This window comes from Citrus clementina, unplaced genomic scaffold (assembly GCF_000493195.1).
Source record: "Citrus clementina cultivar Clemenules unplaced genomic scaffold, Citrus_clementina_v1.0 scaffold_7, whole genome shotgun sequence".
Classification (NCBI taxonomy): Eukaryota; Viridiplantae; Streptophyta; class Magnoliopsida; order Sapindales; family Rutaceae; genus Citrus; species Citrus x clementina.
Window position 1 is genome coordinate 9,522,228 of NW_006262075.1, and position 13,809 is coordinate 9,536,036.

Here is a 13,809-nt window from a genome sequence, read left to right on the forward strand (position 1 = left end):
GCTCGAATACTAATCTAAAATTGCTTTTCTTAGATTGATAGATAATACATTGAACCATGAGCTTTAGAATAGTGTTTCCTGAAGTGAAATTTCTAGCCGGTTGTTGGTGCCCAGATTTTCTTGAAATCTTGCACTGGGTCTTTTCTTAACCGGCTAATTCTTTCTTTACTCTTGTAAGCAGGGTTTAAATCTTAGACTTCTTATTTTTAATATTAATGAATTACCAACTTAACTAACAGGTCTTTCCTTGATGTATCCTCTGTGTTTTTCAGATGCGTTGGGTCTTATCAAAATGAAGTTCCCATACTTGACCAGTTCCAGTTAATGAATGATTACATAAATTTTATCATTACGAAATTTCTAGATCTATTTTTCGGGTGGTGTTTTTGCATGCAATATGGGCTGAAGCCTGAATATGATGAAAAATTTGGGTGTGGATCTTTTCGAAATTTTCTAGTGGGTATGTGCCAGGTCAATAGTCATGAGGCCTTAAGCAAAATTTTCAAAATGGGCCTTTTAGATAATTATTATTTTATAAACTGAAAAAAAAGGTTCTATTTATTACTCGAACAAAAATGTTTATATGGATTTCAGTCATCTGCTAACTTTTTGGTATTTCAAAATTGATAATTAATCAAACTTTTTGTATTCCAAAATTTGATAACTTTCTTTTAAAAAAAAAATTAAAGAATTTCTTGAGAGATCCATTTCGATATTAATTAATTTTTATTTATTTTACTGAAACCATATTTGCTTTTCTTATTTCTTTCTTCCAATAAAATTTTGTTCCGAATTGCATGCTTAGAATTATGATGGATTCTCAAATTACCATTCCCTTCTGATACCAACACGCAAATATAAAATAGAAGTATAGGAGTAGAACGATTTTTGTCAATTGGTTTTTCCATTCATCATATATCAAGTAAACACAAACTTTTCCAAATTCTAAGACGGGTGGAATTCTTTGCATATCTCCGAACAACCATCCACACAGCCTCCAACATTCTCTGCATCTAGAACAAGAATAAATGAAAAAGTAAATACAAGTCCAAATGAATAAGAAAAAGAGATTAATGGGTCCACAAAGAGAGAGAGAGAGAGAGAGTACTTACTAGGGTTTACAACATTGGAGCACAGAGAAATTACAACCAATATTGCAGAATAACTGGGGATTTGAATGATTCTCTAGTGGAGTGAGTGGTTGCGTTCAAGCAATCATGAAAACACTTGTTAACGCACCCTTGAGCAGGCTTTTTTGCAAAAACACATGGAAGAAGACAAGCTCTTCATCATTGGCTTTGTAATAACAATTCCAATTGTAGAATTTTGCCCTAAAACCAATGCCAGCACAAAGCAAACGACCACAGTTGACCAAAACTTGGACTCCATTTTTGTAATCTCTTTTCTCTGGGTAATAATAAGGAAATTAGACATGTGACGACCGAGTTAAGATTGTATTTCCTACACTTTTACATAGGATAAGGTTTGGTAATGGTTGGCGAATAATGATGCAATATTTACTTTTAGCTTTTGTTAACACATGCTATAAATGGAAATTGAAACAAATGTGGAAATTAATTGAAATAAATGAAAGGGATTTGCCAGAGAAGAAAACATAAAAAGTAGGCTCTAAATATGGAAGGCGTAATTTATATATTCTTTGTTAATAAGAATGGTCGAGAATATAACTCAGTGCTAAAGACCATTTGTTTACCTAATAAAAAAGATTAAATCTTCCTGTCAAAAAAAAAAATTGTTTAAATTTGTCAACGATGCCAGAGGTGAATCCAACAAATTTTAAAACACGAGAAAGAATGATTAATTTTACCAAATAAATGGAGGCTTTGCCTAGAATGATCAATTTCGTAAAAAAAAAATGGAGATTTTGGTTATCCTAAGTGATGATGTCATTTATCTTTGAATAATTTATTTTCATAAGCTATGAAATTACTTATTTAACTCTATGCTTTGACACAATTGATGAATGTCGTCGAATAATAAATTCTTTTAAAATATCATTTGAAAAATGTATCATTACTCTTTTATCTAATTACACTCTTATTTAAATAAGATAATTTATATAAAAAATCTTTATAATTTTCTTAAAATTCATTTAAGCAAGTAGTCAATAGGGACCCATACATAGTAAAATATGGGTCATCCGATCCATAGTAAAATATTTACAAGCTTTATTGTCTCTCCCTTACGATGACTCTCTTTGAACCAAAATCCTGATTCCGCATGCCATTGTCACTAGGAAGCCATACAATTGAGATAATCCATATAATATAGTAGAACTCCACATTTAATTGTAAGAGTAAAATTGACGCTAGGAAATATATAGTACGTAGAACGATTTTCAGATAAATAGATTTTATACTTTCATTAATATATCAACAAGCATCCATTTATTGCTTGCGCTCAATTACAAAAGCATACCCAAAACATTTAACCAAACAATAACATGCATGCCCAACTAAACCCAAACTTTTCTTAATTAACTGATGGGTAAAATTTGTTGCATGTCCTGAACAACCATCCGCACAGCTTCCAACATTTTCTGCTTCTGGAACAAAAATAATTGAAGAAGTAATTAAGTAGAGTCCAAATGAAAAGACAGAAATTAATGGATTTAATTACCAATAGAATACTTACAAGGGTTTACAACATTGGAGCACTAAGAGTAATCACAACCAAGGTTGCAGAATAATTGGGGATTTTCATGATTCTCTAGAGGAGTAGTTGCATTCAACCAATCATGGAAACACTTGGTAACGCACTCTTGAGCAGGCTTTTTTGTTATAATACATGGATTACGACAAACCTTTAAGCAATCGATAATTGGCTTTATAAAAAAAAAAAAACCACCTGTAGATTGCCCTGCAAGCATCCCCAGCACCAAGAAATAAACCACCACAGTTGGGCAAATCTTTCTTTGCTGCTTCATCCTTTTGATCTCTATTTTACTTGGTAATAAGGAAAGATACGTGAATGTGACGGCCGAATTGACTTTGTATTTCCAACTCTTTTGTATAGGCTAAGGCTGGTAAGAGTTGAGGACTAATGATGGAATACATATGTGTTATTTTAATTAATGTTAGCTGTATATGGAAATTAAATTAAGTTTGAGATTAATTGAAATAATTGATTTTGCGAGAGAAGAAAACACAATTAGCAGGCTGTAATATGGGGCATTATTAATGTACTCTGGTTTTTGTATTTTGTCCTTGAGCATCCAACTTAGCTACAATGAGATGTAATAAAGTGGGGTAGCTACGTGGGGCCCATACCTCCGGCCAAATATACCCTTAATAGTTGAAACTTGAAAGCAGTAGGGGAAAAAATTACTCTTGTACGGAAAAATTAAATTCGGATTTGTAATTATAAAACTTCAACAATAACATAACAATAGGGACGCACAATTGCTTAAATGCAGTGCTAAAACTAAAGAGAATACATATGAGACCACCCATAAGTTGCAGGGCTTATTCAGTAATCACAATGATGGTCATAATTTCAGCAAAATAAGCAATAGTCACCCCTAAGGGCATGCCAAAACCACCTAAATAAGCCTCGTCAGTTCTAGAAGACTGCACCACAAGCAGTATTGTTAGGTTTACTTTCGAAATAGCCATTTGAATTTTCCTTAACGCAGCCAACTAGAAGTGAAAATAAGGTGCCTGATATTTGTTCAAAGGCGTTCGACAGAATGCCTCAATGAAGTTATCTTTCCTCTTAGAGTAGCATACTTTTCAAGTTCTAGGGTTCTATATATCCCAAAGAGGGGTCCGCTTATGTAGATAAGCCAAAAATCAAAACAGCCAAAATTCACCGTTTTGGATTTTGCCGTATCTTGTTGGATTTCTTCTCTCACCGAGTTTTGATAATTGCCCTGCCCAGGAAAAAAATGGAGCAAAATGCCTGGGCAAAGCAGCATTTTCGTAGAACATTATTTAATTTTTCAAAGTCATTTACAATATATTTAAATAAGTTATATATCTCAAACATTTCAATCAGAAGCATATCATTTTTAATTAAATACCTAAAGATTATTGGCCAGCAACCCATAATTCTTGAGATATACCGAAGGATGGATGGGATATAACAGATCCAAGTTGAACATAAACAAAAGATACTCTGAGGTAGATCGTTCTTGTAGCTAAAAGATAAGCTTCAATGCTGATTTGATTTTTGTGTTGACTTTGGGCGAACAGCCGAACCCTTGGAACATACAACAACCGTAGGTGGCGAGGAGACAACATGGAGGTGCAAACCCTTTCCGTCAATGTGAGCTCTTGGGGAAAATCGGCATGTTATCTCTAGAATAATTTCTAAAAGTTTGTGATTAGTTGGTTGATAGATAAGGATATAAAGGTAATTAAATCTCAGCTTGCGGATGCTTATTAAAACATCAGCTTTTGATCTAAATTCAAAGGATTAAACTCCTGTAATGTATAAACATTAGTTTTATTAGATGCTACGGTACATATGCTTCAACAGGCATTTAAGTAGAAAGGGCTAATTGGGCATTGCAACAGCTACTCGTCAGCAAGTGCTAGGGTGCCCGGCATTTCCATGCTCTTGGAGGAGGCAAAGGAATTGGACGACAGTGTTTGAAGATGCACTTTGCACACTTAGCGCTGCAGAAATAATGACAGAAATAACCAGGGACTTGGTGGCTTACGCATAGACAGTCAATATAACAAGTTCCCTCGCAAATCTCCCAATCCTTTAGAGAGGCAGTGGAGTGCCCTGTAAGCACACTAAGCAGTCCCATAATCACCAACCAAACAATCAAAAGCCTTAAATTCTTTCTTCGCTCTATCTTCTTTCTCTCTTTCCTCTGGAATACTGTCTCAAGTTTTATAAATCACAAAGAGGGTCTGCTTATATATTTAAACCTTACTGTCCTTACACTTATGTGAACAAGAATTATAAAGTTTAGGTAAGTACGGACTAGTATTATCTACCCCGAATATATACAAGCTTCTATATATTGCAATGCAAACAATTAATGAGAATATATACAAATTTCTATTTATTGCATGCAAACAATTAATGAGGTCAGATTTTTTATAGCACAAGTAAATCTCTGAGATCAAAGAAAAAGAAAAAAAAAAAAAGAGGACAAATGTGCTAACAAATGAGAAATTTAATTAAAGGAAAATTATCAGTCATATATCCTTAAATGATACCCGTATCAAATGTGCTACAACACTTTTTACGTATATTACTCGTATACCCTAAGTTGACAAAACACTTTTGCCGTTTGCAAGCGCTGACATCATAAGAGTAATCTAGTCTTTTAAGATGGAAGAAACTTATCAGCCATATATCCTTAAATGATACGTGTGTCATTTAAGGGTATATACTTGATAATTTTCCTTAATTAAAAGATGAATGATTTATTTTAATTAATTTATCATATGTATAGGGATCATTATTCTATTGATTTGTATCCCCGATTTTTTCCTCAATTTTGTACTTTTATCATTTTTCTTAAACATCTAGATCCGCATGATTTTCAGTCATGTGGAAATTTGCGTTTATTATGTGCTATAATTAGGTGCTAGCGTGATTTTGCCCATCTTCATAAGATTTTTGGCTCGTGTGTATTTAGTTATTTTCTTTTATTTTTGTTCTAGAGTTTTATACAAGAATGACACACAATTGGAGAAGAGTTAAATACACTAGAAATTTTCTATTGTTTTTTTTTTTGTTGGTAATTGATGTTAAAATCAAATGGCATAAGAGGGGAAAACATAAATGCTTAAAAGCAGTGCTAAAAGAATACGTATGAGACCACTTATGAGCCGTAGGGTGTTAAGGAAGCTCATGTTGCAGTCAAAGGATCAGCTTAGTCAGCACGTGTGAATTAAAGCAGAAATCAGCAGAGTCTGTTAAGAAGCTTTGCCAGCTCAGCAAGTTTGTTGTAGCATGCTTTTCATTCTGTTTTGTAGTTAAGCTTACTTAATAAGTTTAGCTCTCTTATTCTAGCTTTTGTATATAAGCTAATTTTGATTTACTTCTGATTGTAATCGAGAATGAAACAAAATAAACTTCAGAGTATTCCTTTCATTTTCTTAGTTCCCAAACACATTTTACAGTTGCAAATCTTAACTTTCAAACACAGGGCCTATTCAATAATCAACATGACGGTCATGTTATTAGCAGAATAAGCAATAGTAACTCCTACAGGCATGCGAAAACCACCTAAATAAACTCCATCTGAGTTCTAGATGACTGCACCACAAGCAGCGTTAGGATTTACTCTCGAAAACTTGAATTTTCCTTAGCCCGGCCAACCAGAAGTTGAAATTTGGTGTTTGATATTCGTTCAAAGCTGTTCGACTGAATGCCTCAATGAGTTGGCCTTTCCTCTAAATACTTTTCAAGTTCTATAAGTCCCAAAGGGGGTCTGTTTAACTCAGTAATGTAGAATCTAAGAGAAAAAAAAAAAAAAAAACAGAGAAGGCCAAAAACTAAAACACCAAAACGCACCGTTCTGGTTTTTGCCTTCTCAGTAAATGCGGATATATTTTACTGGATTATCTCTCTCACCGAGTTTTGATATTTGCCATTTTGCCTTGTCCAGGAAAAATTTGAGCAAAATGCCCGGGCAAAGCAACATTTTTCTAAAACGTATCTGATTTTTCGAAGTAATTTAAATTTCTTCAAATAAGTTAGATATCTCAAGCATTTCGACCAAAAGCTTATCGTTTTTAATTAAATTATCTTTTGTTTGTGTTCAACTTGGATCTGTTATATCCCATCTACCCATCATTCTTGAGACATATAGAAGGATACATGGGATATAACAGATACAAGTTGAACACAAACAAAAGAGACTCTGAAGCAAATCATTCATATAGCTAAAAGATAAGATTCAAAGCTAATTTGATCTTTGTACTGACATTTTAAAAATTTGTGATAGGTAATTAATAGATGAGAATTTGAAAGATAACTAAATCTCAACTGACAAGAGCTTAATAAAAGATCATCACAAGATCTAAATTCAAAAGATAGCACCCCTGAATTGCATAAATATAGTTTTATTAGATGATATATGGTTTATACTTCAACAAGCATTTGAGCAGAAAGGGCTAATTGGCAATGCAACAACTACTAATCAGCAAGTGCCAGGGCTTATTCATGGCATTTCCATTGGCTTCGAGGAGGCAAAGGAACTGGATCACAATGTTTGAAGAAGCACTTTGCACACTTGATGGTGCAGAAATGATGACAAAGGAAACCAGGGACTTGGTGGCTCACGCATAGACAGTCAACATAACAAGTTCCCTCGCAAAGCCTCCAACGCTTTAGAAAGGCTGTGGACTGCCCTGTGAGCAGTCCCAAAATCACCAACCAAACAATCACAAGCCCTAAATTCTCTCTTCGCTCCATGGTCTTTCTCTCTCTCCTCTGGAAATATTATTTCAAGTATTATATATAAATCCCAGGCAGGGTCTGCTTATATACATATATATATATATATAGACCTTACACCTATCTTGACAAGAAAGCTTAGGCATGTACAGACTAGTATTAGTTAGGTATGTACAGATAAGTATGAGCTACCCCGACCATATATAAACTACTATAGTACTATTTATTGCATGCAATTAATTAATGTGGTGCAATTTTTATTAGCACAATTAAATTTCTGAGTTATACATGCACAAATGAAGAAAATTGGGACAAAAAATACTAACAGGCAAATAATTTATGTAATTAAGTTTATCATATGCAATTATTCTACTGGTTCGTTATCCTCGATTTTGTCCTCATTTTTGTACATCTATTAATCTCTAGATTTGTTTGCTCTTCAATCATGTGAAAATTTACATTTATTATATGCTACAATTAGGTATCACTCTTTGGAGTTTTGTTCATCTTCATACGATTTTTGTCACAGTGTGTATCGATTTTCTTCGGTTATCACTCTAAAGACGTGCAAATGACAAACGCTATTGGGGAGTTTAAATAAACTAGAAGTTTTCATATTCTTTTCTTGTAAGTAATTAAGATGTTGGTGTTAAAATTAAGATTAGTTGAATTAGAGATGTTACTCAATTTATTAAAACCAATGGACAACTGAATTTGTTATAATTTCAGCCACAACTAAAGCTGTGCGTCGATATGGTAATTGAACTACAATGTTGATTGGTTTATTAATTTTACAGACTTATTCCCCATTTGATTCTTATTCAAATTTTGGTCGGAGCACAGGTGGCATCCATGCAAGAAGGGCCAGTCATCTATATAATATATAATCTATTATATTACATATTTTAAAATTTTGAAACGTCACATTTAATTTGTTAGAATATATAAATTATTTGTAAATTTAATTGGAAATTTCTGTTACAACAAGGCAGCTCTAGAAATGTCATGCTTTATTCATTTATGCAAGAACATGACGAGATAAACTGATTATTTATCGGCAATTATGCTTTAAAATCCTTGGTGCATGCCTTTGAGCAACTATCCGCACAGGCTGCAATTTTCTCTTCATCTGAAACAATAACAAAGCAAACAAAGGCTATGAGTGGTGAGTCCAAATTAACATTAGAAAGACGGAGAAGAGAAATAGAGGGATAAAGAGAATTACTAGGATCTTCTTCAGCGGCCAGGCTGGTGCATAAGGAGTAAGCACAGCCAAGCTTGCAAAAATAAAGGGGATTTGATTCGTCTTCTGAAGGAGGAGATGCTGATTCCAACGGTGAGCGGGCGGCGGCGGATTGCCCGACGAGCATTCCAAGCATCAAGCTAACCATCAGAGCTGACGAAATCTTCTTCATTTTTATTGCTTTTGCTTAGTAAAAGAAAGATATGTATTAGTGTACATAATGTGGGCTGAGGGAGTTTATATTGACTTGGTCATAATTAAAAGATAAATTACTGAAGATAGAAGAAATAAATAATTAATTAATTAACTAGAACCCAAAATGGCGAAATGATATAAATGCAAGAGTTAATTTGCCACACTAGATGACACATTTGAAATTAAATGGGCCAGCTAATACATATCTTCTTTTTATTGCATACAATAACTCCTTGAGGTTTTACTAAGACTTGATGATAAGTCTTACTTGTATATGTGTGAACAAGCATCACTAACTTGAGTATATATTTATCAAACTGAAGTATATTACACCCACTAAAGTACAATTTGAAATTTTGAAAACAATTAATACGTTTCATATCATTAATTTATAATTAACTAAAATAAATTTGATTAAGTTAAGGTTTAGAAATTTAAATTGATTGGTTCATCACTTTAAAAATGGAAAAGAATTTTAACAATATTGCAGCTAATTAATTGAAGTCATGTCATTTTAACTATAAATTTTGTAAACGTAACATTATATTATTTATAATAAGGACCGTTTCCATAGCATTGCAATTCCATTTGATAATCGGAGGTAAAAGTACTGGATCATTGTATTTGAACAAGAACTTGCCACACTTAACCGCAGAAATATGGACAGAAAGAACCAAAGTCAATATGGTGGCTCAAGCATGTAAACAGTAAATACAATACTTAAAGACATGTTCAATATTGAGAGATGCCATAACTTTTAACTCACAACTGTTGTAAAAAAAGAAAATTGTAGACATGGTAAAAAAGTTAATTGTGCTTGGCAAGTATGACTCACAAATAACTATTTTTTTTCACAGAATTATTAAATTTTTTTGTCAAATAATTATGAGATAAAATAAATTAGGCTAAAAAAGTTACAGCTGCAACTTCCACAGACTTTGTATCAGTAGTTTCTAAGTTATAACTAGCTAGCCCACGGCAGTATCTAATATGCCCTAAAAACGGGACACCCAAATGCCAAAAACACCGAGCAAACGATTGCAAATGAGAAAAATTCTTTCTTTGAGGTTTAACCACCTAAAAGTTCCGAAAATTGTACTAATTAGTTGGACACACGTCACAACGAATCAAATTATATCTACAAAGTCAATTTGCAATTTAACCAAAAAAAAATCCTTACTAACTATTTGTTCATGCGTAAGCTGGTAGTTAATTAGTTCAGCTGTACGGTTTACTCCAACTTAATGTTGTTTGGAGAGAATTAAAAGGCTCAAATTTGACCATTAATTTTATCATTTTCCTTCTAACGACAGCTTATATATATATAACACAAAACTACCAAACTGAAAATATACACGTATGTACGTGCCTTAATTAGATTAGACTTCTCTATATAAGTTCAAAAGTATCGGCGATGAATTCATCAAATTAAAAATTGCATCATTCAATTTGCAGTTCGACGCATAAGATGAATGTGTCCACGGGGATGATTGTTTTTTGCTTTAGCATGCTTCTAGCAAGCGCATTGCTAGTAACAGATGCAAATGCAGTGTGAGAAAATAGCTATGTGGCTGTTCAACGTGATTCTAAGCCAGCTTATAAAAACGAGCCTGCGAACGAGTATAATAGAGGATGCAGCCACATACATCGATGTCGTGGGGGGCACTAAATAAAAACAAGATATAAGTGCTTATGATCACTTGAAGACTAATTCTCGTGCATTGAATTTGGAATGATTAATTTTATTTATTTTATTCAAATTAATGAATTATTGAAATGGTAACCTCTTCTCTTCTTATCCATATGCATTATTCATGTTCTAATAAAATCATTTTTATTATTTTTTAAGTAATCTCTTGTATTTTAACAATTTCATCTGCACTTCAAATTAATTCTAAGCATTATTATTGTTATATTTTTCTTTTTTCAAAAGGCGCAATACTTCTCCAAACACCATAGTTTGGCAATTTTTCAGCAAAAGACATTTGATTAATAATCCCAACTAAAAGCAATTGACAAGCCCAATATATAACACTGTGATATATATATATATATATATATTCTTTTTTTATTCATATTCAATAAAATTATATTGGAGGCTTACAAGTGGCATATAAAACAGTAATATGTATCCTTTGATGGTCACGACTAGCACCTCTTTGAGCATGAATCCCAGCAGCCTTTCACTTTCTCTTCAGCTGATAACAAACATTAAGCATAAAAATGATAAGATTGTGTATTTGAGAGAGACAGTGAGAGAATTGAGATTTAATTAATTAATTACCAGGATTATCTTGATGCTAAAATGGGTGCAAGAGGAAGAAGCACAATCAAGCATACAATTAATTCTTTCTGGGTTGGTCCAGATCCAAATGGTTCATCGGGAATATGCAGTCACCCATTCACAATACTGCGCATCCAGGCAAATCTCTGGCACTTTCAAGACATAAGTAGAAGCAACCATTGTCGCAATGATTAAAAGAGCCTGAAGCAACAAACACTAAACAGAAAATCAACGCATTTGAATGAACATATTTCTGAATTTTCTCCATTTCGCTTTTATTTTCTTTCCTGTGGCAATAACTAAGATCTAATAAGAAGTTTATATTAAGAGTTTGTAAGTGAAATGAGCGAGTTGTTTTGCTTTTTAAGTGAAATGAGTAAGTTGTTTTGCATCAAGTTCATATCCATATTTTAATGCGAAATTAGGGTGCATGTATTACTCATGAGTAAATTTTATCAACCGCTACAAATTGCTCTATATTAATAAAATAGTCAAATTTTATATATCGTTTCTTCAAATGAATCAAATATTGAACAATTGTGAGCTCTGAAAAAGGTTCTAATTTTAATGCATTCCTGTGGGGTTAATTTTATTAGGGAAAAAAAAGGGTTAGTTGTTATTAGTGTTCCTATTTTCCCTTTTTTTTTTTTTTTTTGGTACAATAACAAGCCTATCTAAAGGCTAAGGCAAAACAGAACGAGAGTATGAAACCCCAGTACAATCATGCAGAAGCCATAAATCAGCCCCTGAAGGAGGAGAATTGAAAATGTGCAGACCAACAGGTAAGGATAGAGCAAAGTTTGCAAGGAAGTCAGCTGCAAAGTTAGTTTCTCTGTAGGCATGTTTGATTTGCACTTGCCAGCCTCTGTTCAACAGATCCTTGATGCTCCTGATAAGCGAGGCATACGCATTTGGCCTAACACTTTCATTAGCCACCAATTCAGTAACGCAAATACTGTCAACATCAACTTGAAGCTGTCGAATTCCTATATTCCAGGCCAAGCATAATCCCTGGTAAAGGCCCCATAACTCAGCTCCAGTTATGAAGCCAACACAAATATCCATGCCAAAACCAATTATCCATTCTCCATGGCAGTTTTGAATTAAGCCCCCAGCACTAGATAAACCAGAACTTTTATGGGTTCCATCTGTATTAAGTTTAAACCACGGCCAGCTCGGGGCCACCCATCCAAAATGTTTTTCAACCTTCATGTCAGCAGGAACAAATAAGCTCTCGTTAATCTTCTGAATTTCCTCAGTACGACACTTAATATCCATCACTATGTTGCTCATTCTGTTGGTTACACCATTGTGAAGGTTTTGATTACGCCAAAACCAAAGCCTCCAGATTGTGACTCCGAAAAGACATGTCCAGTCAAAAAACCCTTCATACTTCCACAAGTTCTTCAAATTATATAACATCAAATCTCTGAGATTCAGATTAAAAAAATTGACACCGGGGCAGTCTCTCAAAGCATGAAGAGTATTCAGTCTATTATGTCCGACCACCCACAGAAAGGTTCTGATACGTTGGGGTCCTCTCTTGTGCCAAACAAAGCTCCAAAAGGAGTCCTCATCATTAACCGTCATTTTTGACAAAGCTACGTAGGCTGATTTAGTTGTGAATTCTCCTGACTTGGAATAAGCCCAGTACATTTGATCATCCTCATCATTAACGTTGGGAGACTTTATCGCAGCAATTTTGAGAAGTAGATGATGAGGCAAAAAACTGGCAAAAAGCCTCCAGTTCCAAGCTCCCTCATCAGTGGTAAACCTCGCTACACACTCATCTACCTGCTCGAGAGGTATCGGCTGTAAAGCGAAGGCATGCAAAGGGTAATCCTCTGTTGCCCAATTATCCCACCAAAATCTAACTCTGTTGCCATTACCAATATCCCATTTTATCCCTTTTAAGACCTCCGGCCAGATTCCTCCCACAGCCTTCCACATGTATGATCCATATTTCGTAGGTGGGACGTTTGGGAGCGAGGTATGATCAAGCTCTGCCCATATTTTGACAAGAGAACTTTGACCCATAAACTATTCGGGGCAGAAATTATGCCCCACCCGATTTTCATAAGTAACGCCTCATTCATCAAACTAAGCTTCGTAAGGCCAAAGCCTCCGCAAAGCTTTGGTTGGCATATGTTATCCCATTTAACCAAGCTAACCAAGCTATTTTCCCTTTTTATTCCCCATACGTTATTGACGCCACTAAATAGTTAAAAGAAATAATAAATATGGTATACGTATAGAATTTTTAATGCACAAATTTGCATTATATTTTGTGATTTTACACTCATGAACTGAGATAAATTTCACAGACCTTCCAATATGTGCAGACATAAAATAATAATAATAATAGTAATTTCCTCCAAAGTTGCATTGCAAGGGAAATCGATCCCATGAATAATTATCCTTCAACCTCTTCATGCTTTTTCGGGGACCCAACTGTATGGAAGAGAGATAGGGAGATAAAAAATGAATCTTTGGCCTTAAACGTATGAATGTCATAAATATGTTCAACGTATAGATAACGTATAGATAACGTATAGATAACACGTCATTAAAATACACAAAAATTAGTAGACATGTCATTTTCATTGACAAAATAAACATGACATATTGTAAGTTTACCATTGCACCTGAGTAAAAGTTGGAATAAAATTTGTAGGACTTGTCATTATAACTTCATAATTTA